The sequence below is a fragment of the Ranitomeya variabilis genome, chromosome 1 (assembly GCF_051348905.1).
Source record: "Ranitomeya variabilis isolate aRanVar5 chromosome 1, aRanVar5.hap1, whole genome shotgun sequence".
Taxonomy (NCBI): Eukaryota; Metazoa; Chordata; class Amphibia; order Anura; family Dendrobatidae; genus Ranitomeya; species Ranitomeya variabilis.
In genome coordinates this window covers 85,749,136-85,776,973 of record NC_135232.1, presented here as the reverse complement: position 1 = coordinate 85,776,973, position 27,838 = coordinate 85,749,136, and the positions used below count along the sequence as shown (strand labels likewise).

Below are 27,838 nucleotides of genomic sequence, written 5' to 3'. Positions count from 1 at the left end.
CAAAACCTAATTGCATACCATTCGGCCTAGCATCAGCCCGGAGAGAACCCCAGTAAATGAATGAATGTCCAACAATCCAAGCCAAGAGGGGGGTCCGACCTGGAAAACATAACAACAATTAACACCACACCATAACTTGCCCCAGTACCGTTGACTCAATGCCGAACATAAGACGGATAACGATTCGAACTCCATCTGCCTATCCTCTTAATCACCTCCGCCCCCAAGCCCAAACCATCGGCTTCGGACACAGCCCCAATTCTAAACGAGTGCGACCCGAAACTATCTGAGTTGACACCTAGCAACCCCAAACCATTTTTTAATATCGCCGTAAATTGAAAACACGACAAAAAATCCCCCTTTTGGTGTCTTAACAAAGAGCCTGACCTCACCGGTCACAGACTCCAGTATGCTTCCAAACAATGCTGCGGGCACATCCCGCTACCACCAACTCTTCCCAACACTACCCGCTTTCCCCTACCCAGCTGATCAGTCTTTGAACGCCTGATCCAGAAAACAATACCTCCCGCCCAAAAATCAACATCTTCCGCTAAAAGACCACCCGCCTTGTCTTTGCTCGAAAAAACCAACTCCCCCAAGCGCAATGCCCCAAAAATGCTAACGAAAAGGCCAACCGAAAAAGTACCACCTCGAACTGAGAACAACAAATGGTCCCCAAGGCCTCACCCAACCACTCCAACATCCCAAAAGAAATGGGCCTACGCTTATCAAAAGTCACATTACCTTTCCGAAAACCCTTCATTGCCTGCCTTATCACAAAATCTTTTGTCACATCATCCGACCCTTGCAGCTGAAAACCGAAAGCCAAACCAGCAATAAATTTGTTTAACTTCGACACAGACCAGCCCCATTCAGACACCTTACCTAACAACGCCAATAACGCCAGTGTCCTATCACTGTCTGACTCGACCGAGCCACATTGAACCAACCAACTTTCCCACATACCCCATGCCGCTTCATAATCTGACCATGTCCGGCTCGACACCGAGGCTTGGATCAACTGACCTCCCCATCCGCAACAATCTGCAACAAATGCGAAGGACATCCTGCTCCTGTAGCCTCCGAAACTGGTGCCAACTCCCAGAATCGTTCCCACTGCAAACGAGACAAAGCATCAGCTATAGAGTTTTGAACACCTGGCACATGTAGAGCCGAAATCCATGCATTCAATTCCAGGCACTTCAACACCAATTCCCTGACCAACCTGATCACCGGGGGGAGGAAGAAGAAAGGCTGTTAATCACCAACACCACGCTCAAGTTATCACAATGAAAACGCACACGGCGGTCCCTAAAAATGTCGCCCCAGATAAACACCGACACCACAATTGGGAACTACTCCAACAACGCCAAATTCTTGGTAAGCCCATTTTTTCTCCACTCTTCCGGCCACACCCCGACACTCCATTTACCTCCACAATAGGCGCCATAACCAACTCCTCCCGCTGCGTCCATGTAGATCTCGCAATCAAAGGCATTCAAATCCTCCTGCTGAATCAAGAAATGCTGCCAAACAAGCAAATCCTCCTTATGTTCTCTACTCAAACGGATAAAATGTGGAGCCTCCCGAACTCCCGCCGTAGCTCTGGACAATCTACGGCAAAAAATCCTACCCATAGGCATAATACGGCACGCAAAATTCAGGCAACCCAGCAACGACTGCAACTTCTTCAATGTCGTTTTCCGCAATTTTCCAATTCTGAGCACCTCCTGCTTAAGCAACAACAACTTGTTGTCCGGCAACCTACACTCCATTTTTCCCGAATCAATAGGAATCCCGAGAAAACTTAAAACCGTGCCGGGGCCCTCTGTTTTTTCCTGCGCCAAAGGGACACCGAAATGCCCTGCCACCCATTCCATAGTAGTCAGTAAATTTCCACATATGGCCGAGTCAGGTGGACCTACAAACAAAAAATCATCCAAATAATGAATGACCGAAGGAACATCAGAAACTCTAACAACCCATTCAAGAAAAGTACTGAAAGTCTCGAACAACGAACAAGAAATCGAACAGCCCATAGGCAAACACCTGTCCAAATAAAAAACCCCGTCCCAACAGCAACCCAATAAAGGAATATTCTCCGGGTGCACTGGAAGCAGCCTAAAAGCTGACTCAATATCTGTCTTTGCCAGTAAAGCCCCTGCCTCGTACCTCCGCACCCACTGCACCGCCGCGTCAAATGACGTGTATACTACGGAGCACAATTCTTCCGCGATGCCATCATTCACAGAGCACCCCTTGGGATATGACAAATGCTGAATCAAACGAAACTTATTCGGCTCTTTCTTGGGTACCACTCCCAACGGGGAAACAATCACCCCCTCCATGGGCAACAAACTAAATGGCCCCGCCATTCTCCCCAACTCCACCTCTTTCGCCAGCTTAGCCGTAACAACATCTGCATGTAAACTTGCCGACCTCAAATTCTTTGTAGAAAAGGGACCACATGAGTCGGGCGAGGAATCTTAAAACCTTCAGCAAAACCGTCCCTAATAACCTCCGCCTTTAATCGGTCTGGGTATCTACTTAGATATGGGGCCATCTTTTGAAGCCTCACTGGCATCACCCCCTTGACCGCCACCCACTGATGGCTTGCCCCTTGCTTTTTTAAAACATTTAGACACCTCATGCGAGGCCCCGTTGCAATGGGAGCACACGTGTTTAAACTTGCAGGTATTGTCATACTTGCACTGGCCGTCATTAAATTGCCAACACGTTCCCATTTTCGCTTTTGCACCCTGTGACCCCTGTCCTCCTCCCCCTTGTCCTGACTGCTACCCCCCTGCCCCCATGAAAGGACTGCCCATACCGCACCGGGGCCATAACCTTCAACCACAATCCAATGTCCTTTTGATCCCATTTAATCTCGGGCCTAACTGCCTTCCGCTGCCTAAACGGCTCATCGTAGCGCAGCCAAGCCTGGCCCCCACACGTACGATGCGCTTCCCCAATAGCATCGAAGTAACAAGACCCAAGCAATTCTCTGGAAATTTTTCTCCTATAACACTTGCCATAATAGCAAAAGCCTGCTGCCAGTTTACAAACGTCTGAGGAATCAGGCGCCACCGTCTCTTTTCTTCCTCTTCCTTTTTGCTATCATCCTTCTTTCCTTTATCCAAGGTAAATTTTTCCAAAGGAAGGAGGGAGAAAATCTCCACGTATTCATCTTTCCAAATTTTCTCCTTCACCTCTTTCTTTAAATGGGCCCCAAGAGGACCCTCAAAACACACGTAAACCACCCCTTTCTCCCTATCGTCTAATTTCACCGCATCACCCTTCCCTGTTTCAGTTTGAACCGACACCCCAGCCGATGGTGCGCCACCAGACCTCGCTATCTCGCCAGCCCCCCCGCTCTGTAACCCGAATCTGTCAACCAAGCCCTCGCGGGTGACGCCCCCACTCTATCCACCACCCCACCATCCAATTTCCTCAAAATATGCGACATGCCCGCCAAAAGCTCTCTAACGCCGGGAAATCCTGAGCTACCATCCCCCACCTGCTCCGCTAACCCCGCCCCACCTGGCACCGGAAGAAGACTAGACATATACTCACGAGGCTGTGCGGGTGCTGCGTCCCCACCAGCCGTGCCTCCGGAATCCCGCTGCTCTCCATCGTCTTGATGCTCGCTCCCAGATCCTGAGTCGTCACTTCCACTCTGCTTCCCCAGGCCCGTGCCCCTGGCCTCCACGTCACCAGAGGGACCGAGGCTGGTGAGACATCCCGGTCCCTTGACCTCCTGCTGGATCGAGACCTGGCAACTTCCGGAAGTCCTCTGCACCCTTCAGCCAGACTGGCCCTGCTAGCCGCCGCTCCTGCAGCACGACCACGTCCCGAGCCCTGCTGAAATGCTGCATTCAGCCTGCCCATCACCCTGTACTGCCGCTTGGTTCCAGAGCCAGGTACACCTGGGGACCGTGATCCCGGTGTGCCCGCCGCTGCACGCCCTGCCTCCGCATTCCTCGGTGCTGCTGTCCCCACTGGGCTCCTCCCATGCGCCGTAGCCGCCGCTGACTGCGCTGCACCCCGGCGGGTCCTGGATTCACTCTTGGGCGCCGCAGCCCCATTGCGCCCGAGACTAGGCCGAACTTCCAGTGCGGCGCTCACATCCGGCCGCGCCAGTACTTACCTCGCCGTGCGCCGCCGACTCGCGCCGGCAGAGCCGCCGGGTGGATTCCTGCCAGAGGGGGGAGCAGGCGGAGTTGCTGCACCACGTCCCACAGCCCCCGCAGGGTCCCAGGAAGGGGCCCCGTGGCCTGCGTCTGCCGCGCGGTGCCATGTCGGGGGACAACCTTACAGGCGGCCTCGTCCTCCTTGTCCGGCTGCCCCGGCTCCCGCTGTTTCCGAGCAGCCCGGTGAGCTGCTCCTCCAGCTTTCCGTCCCTCCTGGACTGTGCCTCTCTCCTCAGCTGTGCGACCAGGCTGTTCACTGTGGCCATGGTAAGACCTGCTATGGGTAGCAGGTCTTCTCACTTCCTCTGTCATCGCAGTACTGATTTCTTCCCGCACATTTTCCTAGCCCCCGCCTCTCTGTCCTACCAAAAACGCCCCCCCATTCATAACCCCACCAATCCCGGGACAATCCTTGTTTTCTTTCAAAACTCCAACTCCTCCTCTCGGCAACACAGTCATGTGGGGGCTTCAATCCAGCTGCGCCCATTACAGCCCCCCCAGCTTTCCGGTTTGTCACAATGGAACCCCCTTTTTCCCCCTCCCTTTGTGCCCCTCTTTAAATGATGTCCCAGCCTCTTCCTGCCTCTTTCCTCACTGCAGTAGAACCTGGATGCCGTGTTGTCCCACCCTCCCTCCCTTACCTCTTATTTGTTCAGTGTGTTTTGATTGCTTTGTTGCTTTATGTTTAAGTCACAGCCGCGGTTATATTGTATTGTATTTTTATACCATAAAAGTTTTTTGGATGTACGAAGTCGACATGCGCCGGGAGTCCGGCTGGGCACATCAATTTGTACCTGTTCAGCTGGCCCATAGGGCCTTACCTGTTATTTTGATACTCACGTGCTGTGCACGCCCCTTTGGCTGTGACCGACCTTCACCCATTAAAAGAAAAAAGTGTTTGGTTTTGAATAAGTGTCTTGTCTTTATTACATGGCACACTTCGGGTTAAATAAGGTTTTGTGGGACTCACTAGTCACTTGGACGTCCATTCTTCATTCATGTAATGGTAGATTTTGAAAGCATCCACTAGTTGCTGCAGATGAAGGCCATGGTGTCCGGCTGATTACTGTGTTGGTTTAAAACATTAAAGTGGTTGTCTCCGTTGAGAAACCCCTTTAAAAGATGAGTTCTACTTTATGTTAGTACTCTTAACATATTTGTAGACAGTGCACCCATACTCTTATATTTTCTGCAACAAAGGGTGTATATAGGTTACAACCAGGCTCGGACTGGCCCACAGGAGAACAGGAAAATCCTCCGGTGGGCCCCCATACAGGAATGGGCTCTCCACTCCACATGAGAAGTAGTTGGTAAAATACATTTGTTTCACTATTCAGACAAGGGCATAAACTACTTACCGTAGTTTATTATTATATAGAAAAATAGGTAAATTTGAAATTTGTGACTTAGTGTAATCCGATATTTGCATGTAACTAAACAGTGGGCCACCAGAATCAATGTTATTGGTGGGCCCTTGGCACCCCAGTCCAGCACTGGTTACAACCTCTTTCCAAGACTTGACCTAAAGCTTTTTCATCAGTGAAGCAGTTAATTTAAGAGTACCAGCTAAGTTTGTTTTATTTAGATTTTATTTTCTTCTCTTCTGGGACGGATGAGAAATGTTTTTAAGCCTTGTAAATACTTTTCGGGATGTGTGTTATGTCTAGGAGGTAGAATTCAGAAGTCTCACATCAACCAGCCTGGGAACTGCGACTGCTAGACATCAGTGTTCTTTGTGGGAGACATCTTCTGCTATTTACAACAGTCCTTGTCAGGGAATATGAGGTGACTGTCTATTTTATCATTACTCTGGAAGAATAGTTTGCCGAATGTCGGAAAAATGCACAAATATCTATTGCAGCCATTCAAAATCCAAAGGAGAGCAATCCTTACATTTTCTGTGCCCCATCTGCACACTATGGTCCGTTGGAAATTGAGGTCTACAGTCATGGTCCTGGGCAAAACATTATTCGGGGATGGTTTTTGGTACAACGGTAAGAAATATCAGAGAGAGTGAACAACTGGATAGCATAGAGGAAATGGTACAGCTACAATATATTCACAGATTACTGGTGGCACAAGATTTTCACAGACAACATTTAGAAAGCATAGTCGTCAACAGTCCCGAATTTCCTGGAATGTTCAGGGTTTTTTTTCAGACAACGTAAGTAGATTCAAGGATATTCGAGGCATTTTTGGGAAAAAGCAAAAGCATAGTACACAAATAACCGTATCATGCAGTGTCCGAACAAGGCGGTTTTATAAATAGTAATCATCCTGGGAAAGGCCTCAGAGTATTTTTTTTTTTTTGGACCAGGCACATCCACTAATTGCAGACAGGACTAGGTCCATGTGCAGCCTTCTGCTCTCCTCTGCACTGTGGACAAATGCAGGAGCTGCCTGCAATTAAAACTAGCGCTGTCTTGCCCCCCAAAAATGGGACCACATAAAAGGCTGTGGTTGTTGTAGAAGGCCAAACCAAAAGGCTGAATTTAGTTCTGCTCAATATTAATATATATTTGTTAATTTATTATTTATATTAATATTAATTGTATCACCTAATATTGAGCAAAATAAAGAATGCTGACATCTCCCTGTATGCTGTATGAGCCAACACACAGACTCCAACATAGTCCCATGTATACAATGTTAGCCCCCACATAGGCCCTCTATATACAGTGTGAACCCACACATAGCCCCCTGTACAGTGTGAGCCCACATAGCCCCTCTATATACAGTATGAGCCCCATATGACACCTTATATTCAGTATGAGCCCCCACATAGCCGTCTATATCTATATACAGTATAAGCCCCCACATAGTCCCCTGTATATAGTGTGAGCTCCTACATAAGCTCTGTATATCCAATTTAAGCTCTCACATAGCTCTATGTATACAGTGAGCCCCCACAGGTTCTTAAATACAGTATGAGCTGCCACATAGCCTCTTTAATGCAGTATGAGCTCCCTCATAGCCTCCAAGATACAGTATGAGCTCCCACATAGCCCCCTATGTACAGTAATACAGTATGAGCCTCACATATCCTATGTACTGAGTCCCCACATAGCCTCCTATATGCAGTATGAGCCCATCTAGCCTCATGTATATGCTACGAGCCTCCACATAGCCCCCTGTGTATATGCAAACATCCCATACACATATGAAAAAAAGACAACACAAATGCTCCCGTTCCCCCTGACTCTCTGCACACAGCAGATGCGATGAATTGATGTAATTGTGTCTTCTGTCTCACACACTGATTGGTGGAAAGAGGATCCGGTGGCCCCTCCTCAACCAAGGTATTCACTGCTGCTTGCATCACGATGATGCGGATAACGGTGAGAGCAGACGGGCGAGGGCATGGTGCGGCTTGTGGGCCACTGTTTCAGTCCTTTGGCTGTCTTGGGCCACAGTTTACCTAGCTCTGTATTGCACTGGTCATGTGCACATGTGCACTTGAGCATTGAATAACATTGGTAAGTGTGCTGTCCATGTACAGTGTGTTGCGCAAACAGCACACTGACCAAAAATACGGTAGTCAGAACGTAGCCTTACTTTAAGATGTTTATGCTTTGTCAATAAAGCTGTAATGGGTGTTCCCATCTACGGGTCAGGATATACCGTAAATGTCTGATAGGATCAGGTCCGAGAGGGAGGTCTTCTGCTTGGCGTACGAATGCACGACGCTCTCCATTAATTTATTTAGCCAAGAAATTATGCAGCCACCTTCATTCCCAGACACCATTAGATGGGGGGTTGGGGACCAGTGTTCTTATGAAATGGGATTCCCATTCATCAGACATTTATGGAATATCCTATTGAAATGCCATAACTACGTTTACCACGCAATCCAGCGTTTGTTTTTTTTATATCCACCAACATCTTTTATCTAATCCATTCCAGAAAAATTTGCACAAAAGCAAACATAAATAAGTAGTAGGACAGCACCTATGCATTTTGAACTTAAACGTTCTTACTTCTTACTCGTGGCTTAATAATACAATGAGTAAGAACCCATATTTCCGAAATGTAAAGGTTTTATTCTACTTTTTCTTTGTCTGTCTTTGTTAATTTATCTGAAGATGGATTAAATAAATTATCGGTGGATTTTAAAGAAACTCTGGATTGCGTGGTGGACTTTCCTTTACATCTTTGGCCTAGAGGTTCCTTGCGTTTAACTGGACAGCTGGACACCTAACAATTGTAATGGATAATCACTTTAGGCCTCATGTTTTACTGTAGATGAGCCATACATGGATGAAATATGAATACCCCGTAAGGCTGCCGTCACACTAGCAGTATTTGGTCAGTATTTTACATCAGTATTTGTAAGCCAAAACCAGGAGCGGGTGATAAATACGGAAGTGGTTGCAAATGTTTCTGTTATACTTTTCCTCTATTTGTTCCACTCATGGTTTTGGCTTACAAATACTGATGTAAAATACTGACCAAATACTGCGAGTGTGACGGCAGCCTAATACTTGTAGAGTTCTGCTACTTTTTTTTACTATTCTTTTTGTTTAGTTTTTCAACTTTGTGCATTTGCTGTCAGTAACCGTAAACTGTTGCAAAGACTGAAAACTGTATCGGCCTAGTCCTATTAATAAATTAGGATGTGGACATATATCTTTATCCAGCTAATATACCGTACTTTTGTGGCCCCAAATAATCATTGCCATTTTCTCCACTTTTGTGAAATAATTTACTCTTTTTTAGTGTTTAGTATATGTGCAATTTTCTTTGCGTTCTGCACCACTTTTTAAGTTATCTTTCTTTAAGTCTTTTTTTTTTTTTTTTACAACTTTGCTTATCCAGATGTTTTAAAGGGAACCTGTCACCCCGTTTTTTCCGTATGAGATAAAAATACTGTTAAATAGGGCCTGAGCTGTGCATTGCAATAGTGTATTTTGTGGACCCCGATTCCCCACCTATGCTGCCGAAATACGTTACCAAAGTAGCCGTTTTCGCTTGTCAATCAGGCTGGTCTGGTCAGATGGGCGTTGTGTCTTCCCCCAGATCTTGCTTAGTTTTCTGTTGGTGTCGTAGTGGTTTGCGCATGCCCAAGTCCAGAATCCACTGCACAGGGGAGGGAAAAGAGCGCGATCTGCGCTATTCCCCTGGTGATCGGTGGGGGCGGCCATCTTCCTGTGGCCGCGCGTGCGCAGATTGAGCGCTCTGCTGCCCGGGGCTTCAGGAAAATGGCCGCGGAATGCCGCGCGTGCGCAGATGGAGATCGCGGCGGCCATTTTCCTGAAGCAGAGTTCGCATCTCTGATATTTTCTGATACTACAAGACTTTGCGCAGCTGCCAGCGCCAAAGATTATCTAGTGGGGGCATCATGTCCTTGGAGTCTGTCACCGTCTAGTGTTGGTTCTTTTCCTTAATGTCTGTCTTTCTTGAAAAATAGAATTTTGATCGACTTTTATATTTCCAGCTCTTAGGAAGGTCGAGTGGGCACTGTGCATTGTAGGTAATAATAGAAAGTCTGTTCCCACCGCGCAGCATCTACTTAAGATAACGATGAGAAATGTGCGGGATAACTAAGTATATCTGTCGTGTTTATTACCGATCTGAGTAATGACACAACACGGTTATTTACAGCTGAGATAAGTGCGCTATGTGGCGCGACTCCTTGTGATATCCGTATTTATCAGTGTTATTACATAGGACCGCGGTCCTGCTATGGAGGGGTACGAGGATTGTGTTCACTGTGCTAAACTGGACTGTACGGAAGAAACACCATAACAGACACTGAACAAATACTGCAGCTTACCCCGAGTCTTTAGTCCTTTACATTACTGGTTCAGAACAAAGTAGCCAGCAATGCTGATCCCAGAGCCCTGTGCCTTTGGGTCTTAAGTTGGAGAAAATAAATGTGCACAAAAGTCTGTATTCCCTTAAAGGGAATCTGTTTTTGCTACCTCATCTGAGAGCAGCATAAATTAGGAAAAGAGACGCTGATTCCAGCAATTATCATTTAGGTTACTGGGTGCAGTAGTTGTGATACAATCAGAGTTTTTAGATGTAGCATGTAGCAGTGGTCAAAAAGCTTCCCCTGCCCACTGCACAGCTTTCTGTGTACACTGTCTATTGACAGAGAGCTGCTTATCACAGGAGGGGGTGTGGTCAGACTACGGCTCACACACGCAGTAGTCCAGGTAGTGATAATTTCCTGGTGATAAAACATTCATTGTATTGAAACAACAGCACACAGCCTAATAAGTGACACATTCCTGAAATCTTTCTCAACCCCTACCTCATGCTGTCCTCAGATTACATGGGAAAAACCTGCTGACATATTCCCTTTAACCCCTTTCTGACATCGGGTGTACATTTATGCCGATGTCGGAGTCCCTCCCTTTGATGTGGGCTCCGGCGGTGAGCCCATATCTTTTCCGATGACCCCGTCACGTGATCGCAGGTCACCGGTGTGTTGGCATGACAACCTGAGGTCTCCTGGAGACCTCTATGGTTGTCAGTGCTGGTTTGAGCTTTGAGCACCACCCAGTGGTCAAGGCTCATAGCAAGTGAGTAATTCTGCTAAATAGAGGCGAGCTGATCACTGCCTCTATGTAGCAGAGCCAATCAGGTTGTGGCAGTTTATAGCCTCCTATGGAGGCTATTGAAGCATGGCAAAAGTAAGAAAAAATGTTTTTAAAAATATTACAAAAATAAAACTTAAAATCATCCCCCTTTCACCCCATTCACATTTAAAACAATAAAAAAAAAACTAAACATACACATATTTGGTATCGCCATGTTCAGAATCGCCTTATCTATCAATTAAAAAAAGGATTAACCTGATTGCTAAACGGCGTAGCAAGAAAAAAAGTCAAAATGCCAGAATTACTTTTTTTTTTTTTTTGTCACCGCGACATTGCATTAAAATGCAATAACGGGCGATCAAAAGAACGTATCTGCACCAAAATGGTATCATTAAAAATGTCAGCTTCGCGCGCAAAATATACCCGACCCGAGATCACGAAAAATGGTGACGCTACGAGTATCGGAAAATGGCGCAATTTTTTTTTAACCCCTTTCTGTCATTGGACGTACTATTCCGTCCATGTGGGGTGGGCCCTACTTCCCAAGGACGGAATAGTACGTCCAGCACGATCGGCCGCGCTCACGGGGGGAGCGCGGCCGGGTGTCAGTCCCGGATGTCAGCTGCGATAGTCAGCTATGTTCCAGGAGCGGTCACGGACCGCCCCCGGCACATTAACCCCCGGCACACCGCGATCAAACATGATCGCGGTGTGCCGGCGGTATAGGGAAGCATCGCGCAGGGAGGGGGCTCCCTGCGTGCTTCCCTGAGACCCCCGCAGCAACGCGATGTGATCGCGTTGCTCCGAGGGTCTCCTACCTCCCTCCTCGCCGCAGGTCCCGGATCCAAGATGGCCGCGGCATCCGGGTCCTGCAGGGAGGGAGGTGGCTTACCAAGTGCCTGCTCAGAGCAGACGCTTGGTAAGCCTGCAGCACTATAAGTGACATCGGTGATCTGACAGAGTGCTGTGCACACTGTCAAATCACCGATCTGTAATGTCCCTCCCTGGGACAAAGTAAAAAAGTAAAAAAAAAAATGTCCACATGTGTAAAAAAAAAATAAAAAAAAATTCCTAAATAAATAAAAAAAAATAATTATTCCCATAAATACATTTCTTTATCTAAATTAAAAAAAAATCAAACAATAAAAGTACACATATTTAGTATCGCCGCGTCCGTAACGACCCCACCTATAAAACTATATCACTAGTTAACCCCTTCAGTGAACACCGTAAAAAAAAAAAAAAAAAAAACGAGGCAAAAAACGCTTTATTCTCATACCGCCAAACAAAAAGTGGAATAACACGCGATCAAAAAGACGGATATAAATAACCATGGTACCGCTGAAAACGTCATCTTGTCCCGCAAAAAACGAGCCGCTATACACCATCATCAGTGAAAAAATAAAAAAGTTATAGTCCTCAGAATAAAGCGATGCCAAAATAATTATTTTTTCTATAAAATAGATTTTATCGTATAAAAGCGCCAAAACATAAAAAATGATATAAATGAGATATCGCTGTAATCGTACTGACCCGAAGAATAAAACTGCTTTATCAATTTTACCAAACGCGGAATGGTATAAACGCCTCCCCCAAAAGAAATTAATGAATAGCTGGTTTTTAATCATTCTGCCTCACAAAAATAGGAATAAAAAGCGATCAAAAAATCTCCCGTGCCCGAACATGTTACCAATAAAAACGTCAACTCGTCCCGCACAAAACAAGACCTCACATGACTCTGTGGACTCAAATATGGAAAAATTATAGCTCTCAAAATGTGGTAACGCAAAAAATATTTTTTGCAATAAAAAGCGTCTTTCAGTGTGTGACGGCTGCCAATCATAAAAGTCCGCTAAATAACCCACTATAAAAGTATATCAAACCCCCCTTCATCACCCGCTTAGTTAGGGAAAAATTAAAAAAATTTAAAAAATGTATTTATTTCCATTTTCCCATTAGGGCTAGGGCTAGGGTTAGGGTTAGGGCTAGGGTTAGGGCTATGGATAGGGCTAGGGTTGGGGCTAGGGTTGGGGCTAGGGTTAAAGCTACATTTAGGGTTGGGGCTAAAGTTAGGGTTAGGGTTGGGGCTAAAGTTAGGGTTAGGGTTTGGATTACATTTACGGTTGGGAATAGGGTTGGGATTAGGGTTTGGGGTGTGTCTGGGTTAGAGGTGTGGTTAGGGTTACCGCTGGGATTAGGGTTAGGGGTGTGTTTGGATTAGGGTTTCAGTTATAATTGGGGGGTTTCCACTGTTTAGGCACATCAGGGGCTCTCCAAACATGACATGGCGTCCGATTTCAATTCCAGCCAATTCTGCGTTGAAAAAGTAAAACAGTGCTCCTTCCCTTCCAAGCTCTCCCGTGCGCCCAAACAGGGGTTTACCCCAACATATGGGGTATCAGCGTACTCAGAACACATTGGAGAACAACTTTTGGGGTCCAATTTCTCCTGTTACCCTTGGGAAAATACAAAACTGGGGGCTAAAAAATAATTTTTGTGGGAAAAAATTTTTGTTTTATTTTTACGGCTCTGCATTATAAACTTCTGTGAAACACTTGGTGGGTCAAAGTGCTCATCACACCTCTAGATAAGTTCCTTAGGGGGTCTACTTTCCAAAATGGTGTCACTTGTGGGGGGGTTTCAATGTTTAGGCACATCAGTGGCTCTCCAAACGCAACATGGCGTCCCATCTCAATTCCTGTCAATTTTGCAGTGAAAAGTCAAACGGCGCTCCTTCCCTTCTGAGCTCTCCCATGCGCCCAAACAGTTGTTTACCCCCACAAATGGGGTATCAGCGTACTCAGGACAAATTGTACAACAACTTTTGGGGTCCAATTTCTTCTCTTACCCTTTGGAAAATAAAAAATTGGGGGCGAAAAGATCATTTTTGTGAAAAAATATGATTTTTTATTTTTACGGTTCTGCATTATAAACTTCTGTGAAGCACTTGGTGGGTCAACGTGCTCACCACACATCTAGATAAGTTCCTTAGGGGGTTTACTTTCCAAAATGGTGTCACTTGTGGGGGGTTTCAATGTTTACGCACATCAGTGGCTCTCCAAACGCAACATGGCGTTCCATCTCAATTCCTGTCAATTTTGCAGTGAAAAGTCAAACGGCGCTCCTTCGCTTCCGAGCTCTGGTCATGCGCCCAAACAGTGGTTTACCCCCACATATGGGGTATCAGCATACTCAGGACAAATTGTGCAACAACTTTTGTGGTCCATTTTCTCCTGTTACCCTTGGTAAAATAAAACAAATTGGAGCTGAAGTAAATTTTGTGTGAAAAAAAGTTAAATGTTCATTTTTATTTAAACATTCCAAAAATTCCTGTGAAACACCTGAAGGGTTAATAAACTTTTTGCATGTGGTTTTGAGCACCTTGAGGGATGCAGTTTTTAGAATGGTGTCACACTTGGGTATTTTCTATCATATAGACCCCTCAAAATGACTTCAAATGAGATGTGGTCCCTAAAAAAAAATGGTTGTAAAAATGAGAAATTGCTGGTCAACTTTTAACCCTTATAACTCCCTAACAAAAAAAAATTTTGGTTCCAAAATGGTGCTGATGTAAAGTAGACATGTGGGAAATGTTACTTATTAAGTATTTTGTGTGACATATCATTGTGATTTAATTGCATAAAAATTCAAAGTTGGAAAATTGCGAAATTTTCAAAATTTTCACCAAATTTCCATTTTTTTCACAAATAAACGCAGGTAATATCAAAGAAATTTTACCACTATCATGAAGTACAATATGTCACGAGAAAACAATGTCAGAATCACCAGGATCCGTTGAAGCGTTCCAGAGTTATAACCTCATAAAGGGACAGTGGTCAGAATTGTAAAAATTGGCCCGGTCCATAACGTGCAAACCACCCTTGGGGGTGAAGGGGTTAACAAAGTTTGGAATTTTTTTTCACTACTTGGATAAAAAAGAACCTAGACATGTTTGGAGTCTATGATCTCGTAATGACCTGGAGAATCATAATGGCAGCTCAGATTTAGCATTTAGAAAACCTAGCAAAAAAGCCAAACAAAAATCAAGTGTGGGATTGCACCACACTCAGGGCCGTATTTGCCACTAGGCACTCGAGGGCACGTGCCTAGGGCGGGGACAATGCAGGGGGCGGCACCTGAGCAAGTTTAACCCCTTAACGACCTTTGACGCATACGCTGCGTCATGAAAGTCGGTGCCAAAACGACCTATGACGCAGCGTATGCGTCATGGAATGATCGCGCTCCTGCAGATCGGGTGAAAGGGTTAACTCCATTTTCACCCGATCTGCAGAGACAGGGGGAGTGGTACTTCAGCCCAGGGGGGGTGGCTTCACCCCCCCGTGGCTACGATCGCTCTGATTGGCTGTTGAAAGTGAAACTGCCAATCAGAGCGATTTGTAATATTTCACCTAAAAAACAGGTGAAATATTACAATCCAGCCATGGCCGATGCTGCAATATCATCGGCCATGGCTGGAAAACCTGAAGTGACCACCCCCCACCCCACCGATCGCCCCCCCAGTGCTCCGGTGCGTGGTCCGGTCCCCTCCGTCCTGTGCTCCGCTGCCCCGTGCTCCTGCCCGCTCCCCCGTCCTGCTGTCCGCTCCCCCCGTCCTCCGATCACCCCCCCTGTGCTCAGATCCACCCCCCCACCACCCCTTCATACTTACCGATCCTCCCGGTGTCCGGCCGTCTCCTCGCTGGGCGCCGCCATCTTCCAAAATGGCGGGCGCATGCTCAGTACGCCCGCCGGCCGGCAGATTCCTTACAGGTACATTTTGATCGCTGTGGTAGGTTCTACCACAGCGATCAAAATAAAAAAAAAAATAAATAAACCCCCCCCTTTATCACCCCCATAGATAGGGACAATAATAAAATAAAGAAAATATATATATTTTTTTTTTCCACTAGGGTTAGGGTTAGAACTAGGGTTAGGGTTAGAACTAGGGTTAGGGTTACGGGTAGGGTTAGGGTTATGGCATGTGCGGATTTGGCAGCGGATCCGCAGCGGATCGGCCGCGGATCCGCAGCGGATCGGCCGCGGATCCGCAGCGGATCGGCCGCGGATCCGCAGCGGATCGGCCGCGGATCCGCAGCGGATCGGCCGCGGATCCGCAGCGGATTGGCCGCTGCTCCGCAGCGGATTGGCCGCTGCGAATTCGTAGCAGTTTTCCATCAGGTTTACAGTACCGTGTACACCTATGGAAAACCAAATCCGCTGTGCCCATAATGCGGAAAATTCCGTGCAGAAACGCTGCGTTGTATTTTCCACAGCATGTCAATTCTTTGTGCGGATTCCGCAGCGTTTTACACCTGTTCCTCAATAGGAATCCGCAGGTGAAATCCGCACAAAAAAACACTGGAAATCTGCTGTAAATCCGCAGGTAAAACGCAGTGCCTTTTACTTGCAGATTTTTCAAAAGTCGTGCGGAAAAATCTCACACGAATCCGCTACGTGGGCACATACCCTTAGGGTTAGGGTTGGAATTAGGGTTACGGGTGTGTTGGGGTTAGGGTTGTGGTTAGGGGTGTGTTGGGGTTAGGGTTGGGATTAGGGTTATGGCTACAGTTGGGATTAGGGTTAGGGGTGTGTTGGGGTTAGGGTTGGGATTAGGGTTAGGGGTGTGTTGGGGTTAGTGTTGGAGTTAGAATTGAGGGGTTTCCACTGTTTAGGCACATCAGGGGTCTCCAAACGCAACATGGCGCCACCATTGATTCCAGCCAATCTTGCATTCAAAAAGTCAAATGGTGCTCCCTCCCTTCCAAGCCCCGACGTGTGCCCAAACAGTGGTTTACCCCCACATTTGGGGTACCAGCGTACTCAGGACAAACTGGGCAACAACTGTTGGGGTCCAATTTCTCCTGTTACCCTTGCAAAAATAAAAAATTACTTGCTAAGACATAATTTTTGAGGAAAGAAGAATGATTTTTTATTTTCACGGCTCTGCGTTGTAAACTTCTGTGAAGCACTTGGGGGTTGAACGTGCTCATCACACATCTAGATAAGTTCCTTGGGGGGTCTAGTTTCCAAAATGGGGTCACTTGTGGGGTGTTTCTACTGTTTAGGCACATCAGGGGCTCTGCAAATGCAACGTGACGCCCGCAGACCATTCCATCAAAGTCTGCATTTCAAATGTCACTACTTCCCTTCCGAGGCCTGACGTGCGCCCAAACAGTGGTTTACCCCCACATATGGGGTATCACTGTACTCACAACAAACTGGGCAACAAACATTGGGGCCCAATTTCTCCTGTTACCCTTGTGAAAATAAAAAATTGCTTGCTAAAACATCTTTTTTGAGGAAAGAAAAATGATTTTTTATTTTCACGGCTCTGCGTTGTAAACTTCTGTGAAGCACTTGGGGGTTGAATGTGCTCATTACACATCTAGATAAGTTCCTTGGGGGGTCTAGTTTCCAAAATGGGGTCACTTGTGGGGTGTTTCTACTGTTTAGGCACATCAGGGGCTCTGCAAATGCAACGTGACGCCAGCAGACCATTCCATCAAAGTCTGCATTCCAAAATGTCACTACTTCCCTTCCGAACCCCGACGTGTGCCAAAACAGTGGTTTACCCCCACATATGGGGTATCAGCGTACTCAGGAGAAACTGGACAACAACTTTTGGGGTCCAATTTCTCCTGTTACTCTTGCAAAAATAAAAAATTCTGGGCTAAAAAAATATTTTTGAGGAAAGGAAACACATTTATTATTTTCACGGCTCTGCGTTATAAACTTCTGTGAAGCACTTGGGGGTTCAAAGTGCTCACCACACATCTAGATAAGTTCCTTGGGGGGTCTAGTTTCCAAAATGGAGTCACTTGTGGGGTGTTTCTACTGTTTAGGCACATCAGGGGCTCTGCAAATGCAACGTGACGCCCGCAGAGCATTCCATCAAAGTCTGCATTCCAAAACGTCACTACTTCCCTTCCGAGCCCCGGCATGTGCCCAAACAGTGGTTTACCCCCACATATGGGGTATCAGCGTACTCAGGAGAAACTGGACAACAACTTTTGGGGTCCAATTTCTCCTGTTACCCTTGCAAAAATAAAAAATTCTGGGCTAAAAAAATATTTTTGAGGAAAGGAAACACATTTATTATTTTCACGGCTCTGCGTTATAAACTTCTGTGAAGCACTTGGGGGTTCAAAGTGCTCACCACACATCTAGATAAGTTCCTTGGGGGGTCTAGTTTCCAAAATGGAGTCACTTGTGGGGAGTTCCTACTGTTTAGGCACATCAGGGGCTCTGCAAATGCAACGTGACGCCCGCAGAGCATTCCATTAAAGTCTGCATTCCAAAACGTCACTACTTCCCTTCCGAGCCCCGGCATGTGCCCAAACAGTGGTTTACCCCCACATATGGGGTATCAGCGTACTCAGGAGAAACTGGACAACAACTTTTGGGGTCCAATTTCTCCTGTTACCCTTGCAAAAATAAAAAATTCTGGGCTAAAAAAATATTTTTGAGGAAAGGAAACACATTTATTATTTTCACGGCTCTGCGTTATAAACTTCTGCGAAGCACTTGGGGGTTCAAAGTGCTCACCACACATCTAGATTAGTTCCTTGGGAGGTCTAGTTTCCAAAATGGGGTCACTTGTTAGGGAGCTCCAATGTTTAGGCACACAGGGGCTCTCCAAACGTGACATGGTGTCCGCTAATGATTGGAGCTAATTTTCCATTCAAAAAGCCAAATGGCGTGCCTTCCCTTCCGAGCCCTGCCGTGTGCCCAAACAGTGGTTTACCCCCACATATGGGGTATCATCGTACTCAGGACAAACTGGACAACAACATTTGGGGTCCAATTTCTCCTATTACCCTTGAAAAATTAAAAAATCCTGGGCTAAAAATCATTTTTGAGGAAAGAAAAATTATTTTTTATTTTCACGGCTCTGCGTTATAAACTTCTGTGAAGCATCTGGGGGTTATAAGTGCTCACTATGCATCTAGATAAGTTCCTTGGGGGGGTCTAGTTTCCAAAATGGGGTCACGTGTAGGGGAGCTCCAATGTTTAGGCACACAGGGGCTCTCCAAACGCGACATGGTGTTCGCTAACGATTGGAGCTAATTTTCCATTCAAAAAGTCAAATGGCACGCCTCCCCTTCCGAGCCTTGCTGTGCACCCAAACAGTGGTTTACCCCCACATATGAGGTATCAACATACTCAGGAGAAATTGTCCAACAAATTTTAGGATCCATTTTATCCTGTTGCCCATGTGAAAATGAAAAAATTGAGGCTAAAATATTTTTTTTGTGAAAAAAAAGTACTGTTTCATTTTTACGGATCAATTTGTGAAGCACCTGGGGGTTTAAAGTGCTCACTATGCTTCTAGATAAGTTCCTTGGGGGGTCTAGTTTCCAAAATGGGGTCACTTGTGGGGGAGCTCCAATGTTTAGGCACACGGGGGCTCTCCAAACGCGACATGGTGTCCGCTAAAGATTGGAGCCAATTTTTCATTCAAAAAGTCAAATGGCGCTCCTTTCCTTCCAAGCCCTGCCGTATGCCCAAACAGTGGTTTACCCCCACATATGAGGTATCAGCGTACTCAGGACAAATTGGACAACATCGTTCGTGGTCCAGTTTTTCCTTTTACCCTTGGGAAAATAAAAAAATTGTTGCTAAAATATCATTTTTGTGACTAAAAAGTTAAATGTTCATTTTTTCCTTCCATGTTGCTTCTGCTGCTGTGAAACACCTGAAGGGTTAATAAACTTCTTGAATGTGGTTTTGAGCACCTTGAGGGGTGCAGTTTTTAGAATGGTGTCACTTTTGGGTATTTTCAGCCATATAGAACCCTCAAACTGACTTCAAATGTGAGGTGGTCCCTAAAAAAAATGGTTTTGTAAATTTTGTTGTAAAAATGAGAAATCACTGGTCAAATTTTAACCCTTATAACTTCCTAGCAAAAAAAAAATTTGTTTCCAAAATTGTGCTGATGTAAAGTAGACATGTGAGAAATGTTATTTATTAACTGTTTTGTGTCACATACCTCTCTGGTTTAACAGAATAAAAATTAAAAATGTGAAAATTGCGAAATTTTCAAAATTTTCGCCAAATTTCCGTTTTTTTCACAAATAAACTCAGAAATTATCGACCTAAATTTACCACTATCATGAAGCCCAATATGTCACGAAAAAACAGTCTCAGAATCGCTAGGATCCGTTGAAGCGTTCCTGAGTTATTTCCTCATAAAGGGACACTGGTCAGAATTGCAAAAAACGGCAAGGTCATTAAGGCCAAAATAGGCTGGGTCATGAAGGGGTTAAGAAAAAAAAAATTTTTTTTTTTTTTTTTTTTAAAGTCTGGGGTCGCCCCACCCCAGGGGCGCCGCTATAATGAGGTGAGTTGAGCACTTCACCTCTAGCGGCATCCAGTCCCTCAAAACAGGGGGCGGCAGCACAGCGCCGCCCCCTGCAGTCAGATCAGATGTGCCGGGTACTAGCAGTAGCCATAAGCATGCCCAGGCAGCCAGGAAGACGAGCTACTTGAACGAACTAAGCACAGCCTGTGGGCGGGGACTGTGGCTGCTTGCCTGCTACACAGTAGCATAGCGACTGGAGGGGGCCATCGCCCGGGCCCTGTCACATGAAGGGGCCCACCGGGAGCCAGGGCCACTTCTGTGACATACAGAACACAGCATAGGAGCAGAGCAGTATAATGTCTGCTCCCATCTGACGGAGACTCTGCAGGCTGAGTAGCACAGTGGCCGGCTGCAGTCTCCCTCCTGCAGTGAATGGTTTCGCCCCGTCTGACCTGATCATGAAGCTTTTCCCGGCTGCAGTTCTTCCCTCTGTGCACGCTGGGATTGGCTCAGGCACGCTGGGTCCTAGTGCCCACATGTTGCATTTCACCAAGACACTTCCTGGTCCTGCCTGCAAACTTTATGAGTAAGTGCTGGGGATGGAACATTTTAGGCTTATTAAATTCAGGTATGTCACTGTGATGTGAATGTGAGACCATTGAGGTATTGTGGGGGCTGAAAGTGGGTGAGGGGGGACAGGGTAATGAGGGGTGGATGTGAGACCATGGGGGTATTGTGGGGGAGGGAGACAGGGCACTGGGGGGTGAATGTGAGACTATGGGGGTGTTGTGGGCGCTGAAAGTGGGTGAGGGGGACAGGGTACTGATGGGGTGAATGAAAGATGATGGGGGTATTGGGTACTGAAGTGGGGGAGGGGAGGCAGGGCACTGGGGGGTAAATGTGAGACCATGGGGGTGTTGTGGGGGCTGAAGGTGGGTGAAGTGGGACAGGGCACCGAGGGGTGGATGTGAGATGATGGGGGTATTGGGGCTGAATATTATAATGTTTTGTTATGATATTATATGTGCTCCATCTTGTGATATTTGCTGTGTGGGGAGGCTGGAGATGGGGGGATGGTAGGGGGCTTTTGATACATACCACCTGGGTCTTTATGAGTATTAGTATAAGGAGCCGCATACAGTAACCAAGAGCTGCATCACATTTTCAGCACCACTCCAGCATTATTATTTATTTCATTGCTGGAGCGGTGCTGACAATCCGCGTCCCCTGCCCCCTGTCTGATACTCACCTTCCGGCGTTTTCATCTGTTTTTGTCTCCCCTCAGCTCCGTCTCCTGCAGTTTGTGGCCTGTCCGAGGCTCCAGTGTATCATGGAGCAGCGCAGAGGTCACTAATCAATGTAAGTCTGTGGGAGCCTCGTTCTGGCCTCTTTCTCACTCTCAGGCTATGTGCACACGGTGCGGATTTGGCTGCGGATTCACAGCAGTTTTCCATGCGGTGTACAGTACCATGTAAACCTATGGAAAACCAAATCCGCAGTGCCCATGGTGTTGAAAATACCACACGGAAACGCTGCTTTGTATTTTCCGCAGCATGTCAATTCTTTGTGCGGATTCCGCAGCATTTTACACCTGCTCCTGTATAGGAATCCGCAGGTGTAAAAATGCAGTCAAAATCCTCACAAAAAAGCAGGAAATCCGCGGTAAATACGCATGTAAAACGCAGCACATTTTACCTGTGGATTTTGCAAAAACTGTGCGGGAAAAATGTGCATACGAATCCGCAACGTGTGCACATAGCCTCATAGTCTTACATTGAGCGCTTGTGACATAGCTTCTCACTTCTGGCCAGTCAGAAGCTGCACTCACAAGTTTGAGCGTGCCACAAAATAGTGAATACACCGGAGGATGAGTAAATGACTGGGAATGGGGACCTGCGCTTAAAGCACCACTCCAGCGGTGGAAAAAAACCCTGCTAGAGTGGTGCTTTAATAATTTAATAATAAGCAATTTAATACTATAAAGTTGATAAAGGTTTGGAATAAATGTCTGCAGTCACTTTATGTGACTGCAGACTGCCAAATCATGACAGGGAGCTGCGGGCCCATCATACTGTGTATAAGGAAGCTGCGGGCCCATCATACTGTGGTAAGGGAGCTGTGAGCTCATCATACTGTGATAAGGGAGCTGTGAGCTCATCATACTGTGATAAGGGAGCTGTGGGCTCATACTGTGTATAAGGGAGCTGCGGGCCCATCATACTGTGTATAAGGGAGCTGCGGGCCCATCATACTGTGTATAAGGGAGCTGCGGGCCCATCATACTGTGTATAAGGGAGCTGCGGGCCCATCATACTGTGTATAAGGGAGCTGTGGGCCCATCATACTGTGTATAAGGAAGCTGCGGGCCCATCATACTGTGGTAAGGGAGCTGTGGGCTCATCATACTGTGATAAGGGAGCTGCGGGCTCATACTGTGTATAAGGGAGCTGCGGGCTCATACTGTGTATAAGGGAGCTGCGGGCTCATACTGTGTATAAGGGAGCTGCGGGCCCATCATACTGTGTATAAGGGAGCTGCGGGCCCATCATACTCGGTATAAGAGAGCTGCGGGCCCATCATACTGTGTATAAGGGAGCTGTGGGCCCATCATACTGTGTATAAGGAAGCTGCGGGCCCATCATACTGTGGTAAGGGAGCTGTGAGCTCATCATACTGTGATAAGGGAGCTGTGGACTCATACTGTGTATAAGGGAGCTGTGGGCCCATCATACTGTGTATAGAGGAGCTGTCGGCCCATCATACTGTGTATAGGGGAGCTGTGGGGGCCTTATACAGTGTATATGGAAGCTTTGAGCTCACCATACTGTGTATAATGGAGCAGTACATGAGGGACTTAGGGGACATTATTAAATGTAAAGTGGGCACTTCAGCATTATTGTATTGTTATAGGGGCACTCAGAGTATTGCGACCACCAGAGTTGCATATTGTCACAATATGGCGGTAAAATCAGTGTTCGTTTTTGTATATAGATTTATTTTCAATAACAGCGAGGTCATATTCTGAGGTTCCCCTATATTCACAATTAGAGTGCGCAACCGTCACTGTAATTCTCTCGTGCCCCCCCCCCTCTGTTCTCTCGTGCCCCCATCTATTCTCCTATGCCCCTGGTATTATGCGCTTGTCACTGTCACTAGAATATAGCAGTGATGCCAGCAGGGTAAATCCCACGTCATAAATTGCTTCCTTAATATGACAATGGTACCAGTCCCCCCTGGCTGCCTGCTGTGTGCCCTCTTTGGTACACACCAGGTAAGCACAGGAGCTGCAGGCAGCAGGAGACTGTGTGACCATGAAGGTAAATAGAAGAGGATGTGTTATGTTTGTATTGTATCCTGCCTGGCATTAAAGGGGTTGTCTGAGATGGGGAAATATACAGTATATACATACTAGTTTATTTAAAATAAATCCTACACAGAGAGATATTGCCCTCCTGTCACCCCCGGAAATTCAGCCACAGACCTCTCTGGTGGTCGACAGCGGTTCTGGAAGTGATGACTGCACCATCTGGATGTCACAGAACAGATAAAACCTGTGATTAACTGCAGCGGTCAGGTGACTGTGAGGCTATGTGCACATGTATTTTTGAGGGCTGCGGATTTTTCCGCAGAGGATTTCAGAAATCCGCAGGTAAAAGGCACTGCGTTTTACCACGGGTTTACTGTGTTTTTTTTTTTTTTTTTTGCGGATTTTGTGCGAATTTCACCTGCGGTTTTACACCTGAATATTCCCATTATGGAGCAGGTGTAAACCGCTGCAGAAACCGCACAAAGAATTGACACGCTGCGGAATGTAAACCGCAGCGTTTCCGCACGATTTTTCCGCAGCATGTGCACTGCGGATTCCGTTTTCCATAGGTTTACATTGTACTGTAAACGCATGGGAAACCGCTGCGGACCCACAGCGGCGGATCCGCAATGTGTGCACATAGCCTTAGACGCTTCTCTGAAGGGGGGCCTGTGCCAGTCACCTGACAGTTGTGGGCTTTAATTTTCTCTTATTTTGCCAAATTTTCAAAAGAGTAAGGGATGGTCTTAAAAAATAAAATTGAAAACCCCCTATTACATTATTTAGTGATTCTCATTCGTGTCGGTGTTCCCCTCTGGTACCAAAAGTGATGTCGACCTGTGCATTATTTACATGACCGCTGCAGCCAATCACTGACCTCACAGTCATTTGCTGTACATAATAGTACGACCACTGCAGCCTGTGATTAGTGGGGGTCAAATGGTGAAGGCCCCTGCAATCATTATTATTTATCGTACATCTGGATACAGATCTACAGTACGTAGCAATTAAAGGGGTGTTCAGGGCTGTAGACATATTTCTGCACTCTATGTGACTTCAAACTACTGAATGCATGTAAAGAGTAAATGTAATGTAAATTGAATGTAAGTAAAGAGCAAACCAGATTTATTTATACTGATTTTACTATGGGGGGGGGCGCCATTTTGCAGTTCGCCTCAGGCAGCATAGAGGCTAGGTTCACCCCTGGCCCCACCCACCCACCTCAGTCTTGGCTGCTGCGGGGGGAGGGGGTCTCGGGCGCAGGGCCGCCATCAGGGCATTACAGCCCTGACTACTGTATGGGGCAGAAATGGGTGCTGTACCTTTAAGCAGCAGGCCCAAGTGTATCACGGTCCTGACGCGGGTCATGTGACACGCTGCGCGCTCTTATGCAGGAGCACTGGAGCAGACTGGAGGTGTGAGAGCCCTCAGGATTACTCCGCAGGTGACGGCACAGACAGTAAGGAGTTAACTGCTGTCAGCCCGAGGATTTCCTGTCTCCTCGGTAACAAGGAACCTTTCTGTGTCATCTGCGGGGGAAGTGTTTCAGTGCTGCACTTCTTGTGCTCTGCCAGTACTGTCCCCCATGTGGTGAGAAGGTGACTGGGGGGTTTGTACAGGGAGCATCAGGGGGGTCTGGGGATATTGGGGGTCTCACCTCTGTGCTTGTCTGCCCCCTCAGATGTTGCCTGTCAGAGGGGGGACCCTGCTAAGGTCCATGGCTGCTGTCTGCAGGTAAGAGCCCTTCTGTCCTGTCTCAGCTGCTGTGGCACTATAAGTCTCAGCATGCACATACAGGGGAGACACAGATTGTGGTGATTTACACGTTTCAAGCTGGAAGACATTTTGCTTTTTTGTAGAGAAGCAGGACGGACATGTTTGTGGGAGACGATACTGAAGTCGGCGGTGAGCAGGGAGAGGAGGCGGGCAGTGTGTGAGGACTCAGGAAGCTGCAGAGAGGAGTGAGGTGAGAGAGGAGACGGGAGTCTGCTGATGTGAGTGAGGAGAGGGGAGGCTGGTAAGGGGAGGAGATGAGAGGCTGGTAAGGAGAGATGAGAGGCTGGTGGGGGAGGCTGCTGAGGAGATGAGAGGCTGGAAAGGAGAGGAGATGAGAGGCTGGTGTGGGGAGGCTTCTGAGGGGAGGAGATGAGAGGCTGGAAAGGAGAGGAGATGAGAGGCTGGAAAGGAGAGGAGATGAGAGGCTGGAAAGGAGAGGAGATGAGAGGCTGGAGAGGAGAGGAGATGAGAGGCTGGAAAGGAGAGGAGATGAGAGGCTGGAAAGGAGAGGAGATGAGAGGCTGGAAAGGAGAGGAGATGAGAGGCTGGAAAGGAGAGGAGATGAGAGGCTGGAAAGGAGAGGAGATGAGAGGCTGGAAAGGAGAGGAGATGAGAGGCTGGAAAGGAGAGGAGATGAGAGGCTGGAAAGGAGAGGAGATGAGAGGCTGGAAAGGAGAGGAGATGAGAGGCTGGAAAGGAGAGGAGATGAGAGGCTGGAGAGGAGATGAGATGAGAGGCTGGAAAGGAGAGGAGATGAGAGGCTGGAGAGGAGATGAGAGGCTGGAAAGGAGAGGAGATGAGAGGCTGGAAAGGAGAGGAGATGAGAGGCTGGAAAGGAGAGGAGATGAGAGGCTGGAAAGGAGAGGAGATGAGAGGCTGGAAAGGAGAGGAGATGAGAGGCTGGAGATGAGATGAGAGGCTGGAGAGGAGATGAGAGGCTGGAAAGGAGAGGAGATGAGAGGCTGGAAAGGAGAGGAGATGAGAGGCTGGAAAGGAGAGGAGATGAGAGGCTGGAGAGGAGAGGAGATGAGAGGCTGGAGAGGAGATGAGAGGCTGGAAAGGAGAGGAGATGAGAGGCTGGTGTTGGGAGGCTGCTAAGGAGAGGAGAGGCTGGTGAGGAGAGGCTGGTAAGGAGAGGAGATGAGAGGCTGGAGAGGAGATGAGAGGCTGGAGAGGAGATGAGAGGCTGGAAAGGAGAGTAGATGAGAGGCTGGAAAGGAGATGAGATGAGAGGCTGGAAAGGAGAGGAGATGAGAGGCTGGAAAGGAGAGGAGATGAGAGGCTGGAAAGGAGAGGAGATGAGAGGCTGGAAAGGAGAGGAGATGAGAGGCTGGAAAGGAGAGGAGATGAGAGGCTGGAAAGGAGAGGAGATGAGAGGCTGGTGTTGGGAGGCTGCTAAGGAGAGGAGAGGCTGGTGAGGAGAGGCTGGTAAGGAGAGGAGATGAGAGGCTGGAAAGGAGAGGAGATGAGAGGCTGGTGTGGGGAGGCTGCTGAGGAGAGGGGATGAGAGGCTGGTGAGGGGAGGCTGCTGAGGGGAGGAGATGAGAGGCTGGTGAGGGGAGGCTGCTGAGGAGAGGGGATGAGAGGCTGGAGAGGGGAGGCTGCTGAGGAGATGAGAGGCTGGTCTCATGCTGTATATGGGGAGGTTATGTGGGTCTCATGCTGTATATGGGGAGGCTGTGTGGGGCTCATGCTGTATATAAGGGGCTGTGGGGGGTTTAAAGATATATAGCGGGTGTCAGCATACTTAACTCTCAATATTAAGTGATACAATTAATACTAATTAATATTGAGTAGAATTATTTTCATGCTATTTCATGCACCACAACAGTCATGGTCTTTCATCTGGCCCCTCGGGGAAATAAATTGCCCACCCCTGATCTAGAGACATGGAGTGAGAAGCCCACAGACGATAGCAACAGATTAGTCCGTTCTCTCACTAAATTACCCATCCAGCTCTTCACACTATTCTCTCTGAAACGTCCGAGCATTGCAGAAATAAACGTCCCTGTTTGCAGTCTGACTGATGCTGCCCGTGGTTTTGGTAGTATGAATCGACTGACAGGTTGCCCTTAAAAATCTGTCAGCCAAACCGTGCAACCGTGGCAGAATCAACTGACTATGTACTGTGTATGAGATCCACCAGATTCTCACATGACAACTAATGGAAAGGTTTGCTAAGGCTACTTTCACATCAGCGATTTTCTCCGTTCGCGGCAGACACTGCAGTTTTTCCCGCATCTGTCGCGTAACATATCACTTACGGGCCGGCAACTCTGCGTTCGGCCTCATTCATTCCCTATGGGACTTGTGGACATGTGCGGCACTTGAGGCGAGACAAAAAAAAAAACACTGCTAGCATCATTTTTTTTTTCTGTTGCTGCAAGTACCGCATTTGCCGGATCGCAGCAAAACCGCAAGTGCCGCAAGTCCCATAGGGAATGAATGAGGCCGAACACAGTGTTGCCATAAGTGATCCGTTACGGATGCGGAAAAACTGCCGGATCTGCCGCAAATGTCAAAAATCGCTGATGTGAAAGTAGCCTAAGTCACTGTCGATAGTGTCTGCATTAGTCATACTCGCCAATGGGGGAGGCAGCACGAAAAGTGCCTAGGGCAGCAGAAACTCTAAATACGGCCCTGACCACACTTGTAATTTTTTTCCCATTTTCTAGTACACCACATGGTAAATCCAATGGTGTCGTTCAAAAGTACAATC

The 27,838-nt window shown here is 47.2% G+C and overlaps 1 protein-coding gene and 1 long non-coding RNA gene across 7 annotated transcripts in view; both read left to right on the top strand.

Annotated features, from left to right (window-relative positions):
- Positions 1–27,838, top strand: part of PDE4D (phosphodiesterase 4D) — a 1,072,650-nt gene that overhangs the window by 730,823 nt on the left and 313,989 nt on the right. The window lies entirely within an intron of this gene.
- On the top strand, positions 24,615–25,466 carry LOC143793734 (uncharacterized). The gene is made up of 3 exons (XR_013220226.1): positions 24,615–24,941; positions 25,025–25,077; positions 25,203–25,466. It is a non-coding gene; the product is annotated as an uncharacterized LOC143793734 (long non-coding RNA).